The sequence below is a fragment of the Protopterus annectens genome, chromosome 1.part1 (assembly GCF_019279795.1).
Source record: "Protopterus annectens isolate FY-2018-M chromosome 1.part1, PAN1.0, whole genome shotgun sequence".
Taxonomy (NCBI): Eukaryota; Metazoa; Chordata; order Ceratodontiformes; family Protopteridae; genus Protopterus; species Protopterus annectens.
Window position 1 is genome coordinate 803,356,799 of NC_056726.1, and position 2,500 is coordinate 803,359,298.

A 2,500-nucleotide genomic window follows, 5' to 3' on the forward strand; every position below is an offset into this window, starting at 1 on the left:
ACCTATCAGTGTCAGACATCTGTTAACACATTCATCATGCTGTACAGATGTGCGGATGTCAGGACTCCATCTTGGCTGCATACAGGCAATCTATGCTTGAGTGACACTGACGTGTCTCCCCAGCTGTGTTATGAATACCACAGCTAGGAATCCCCACCCTGTACACACCACATGCCAGGGATACCTCAACTACACTACCACAGTCAACAGAACATGCTTGGGTACAGGTCTGCAAGACAGACACTAACCATGATATGTAATACATGCTGCATACATGTCAACTGGAGAAACTCACTGGCCCTCTGCAAGAGGCAACCAGATGATTGGTTGTTGCCTGTAACTCTCACCCTGAGGATCACCACTGTGGTATCTGTTGATAGATGGCCTGCTGGCACATGGCAGATGGCATGATACCACTGTACACACATCCCCTACACTTCCCATCTCTCCATGGACAATAGCCTGGTACACACCTCTGAACACCTGCACAGATGGACCCCAGTACTGACAAATGTATACATGTGCATTACTGAGAATAACCGTGTCTGTGTGTTTGTAGACCTGCAGTTGATAATACTCTGAGGCCCTTCACACCCGCCGCACTCTCCCATTGCCATAGTTAGATGTGGCTGCTGCTGTACTGGACATTACATGTTCCTTGTTACACTTTTCACCCTAAGGGCTACCTGTGGCTTGCAGTACCAGCACAACACTGTTGTACAAATGGGTTGATAGGCATGGGATACCCTCTGAGTTCTGGCAAGTGTGTGTATGTGTGCATGTGTGTATATTTGTAGGATACAGCATTTTGAGGCCACATTCTCCTAATACAATACACCTTGCCACACAGTATTAGGGATAGCGATGTTGCTGACCATAGGAGAGCCATGACAATGCATCACCCTACTATCCCTATGGCATATGCATTAGATGCATATCCCTGTAGTAGCACTCTTGGGATAGACAAGGGGTTATATTGCAGTTATGGTCAATGTGTGACGGTGGGTATGTCAGAGTATTATCATAATTTTCAGTGCGTACAATATCCACTGTGGGGTGTGGGTGCTGGGTATACTGTCTTTACAACATAGTACCCCAGTAAATGTCCCATGTTCCACTATATGGGGACCACTGTCACCATCAACCATACAGGTAACTGATAACACTATCATATATGACAGTATGTCACACTATGTATTGTCCATAAACAGCCAGTACATCCCCCATTACCATACTGTACAGGCCTGGGAATGTTCTTCACGTAACATGTAACCTGGAACACACCTCATCCTAAAGCTGTGTGGTGTGTGCAATTAAGGCCACACACATTAGTAACACTACATACCTAGGTAGGGGTTCTAGTCCCAGTGTTGCCTAGTAAGAGTGTGTGTGTATGTGAAGGAATCTACTTCTGTTTACAGAATATACATTTCCCAGGAGGTCATGTGTCCAAGAACTGCCTGGCAAATGCTAACATTTCACAGGTATCATCCTGTGGAAATACATTCCATCACAACTAGTGGTAGATGTGTAAATGCCCTCTTCCTCACTGTATAGGTGTACAGCGATACTGAGGTTGGTATATATAGTTGGGTGTGGCTCTTGTGGACACAGCGACCATCATTGAAGTTACTTTTGACTGTATACCCCCGCTTAGCTGGCTGTAATACTATACAGTTCATGTTAACAGGTTAAGTAGTTGTCTATCTCACTATCTGCAGTTCTACAGCACCTCACACCCTCAAAAATGTAGGGCTGTGCCACCCACATCAGCACACCTATGTTTACCGAGTTGAGGATTGCACTACATTGGGGAAGGGGTCATATACCCTGCCAGTACCATCATCAATGACATTAAACTAGCAGACTGCTTATTTCCAAATGTGTTGTTGTGCCTATTCTGTCTTGGTGGAATTACATAGGTGAAAATGGGTTCCTTGCGCAGGTACATACATCCATGTGTACAGTATTCTCTGTATATTGTATCAACACCAAAGCCTCTGTGTGTGTTATACACAAACATGTGGTGTGTACCACTCAGTACACTTACCATTGTCCATTGTAGATTGGCTGCTGACATCAGCCACCATGCACTCACCTGTATACACCCCCTGACCTATCAGCCATGTGGCACATGCAGGTAACTGTTATACGCACTTCTGACATGTGTTCACCTGTACCCAGGATATGGCACAGCCAAGGTGTCACCAGAGTGCCATACCTCTTGTAGGATATAACAGCAGACCATCATCCTGCTGACACATGGACACCTACAACACAAATGGAATACATTATACAGACCACAATCACTCAATGTTAATAACAGCTATAATGCATCATGGATGGACAGCTACACTTCCTGACATGTAAGCATTAAATTTTACTGCTGACAACATGTTGCACAGCATTACATTGGTACACCATAGTACAGCCACCCTGTGCATCAGAACCATATTAGCCTGTCCCTGCACTGATGTTATGGATAACACTGATGTGGCGC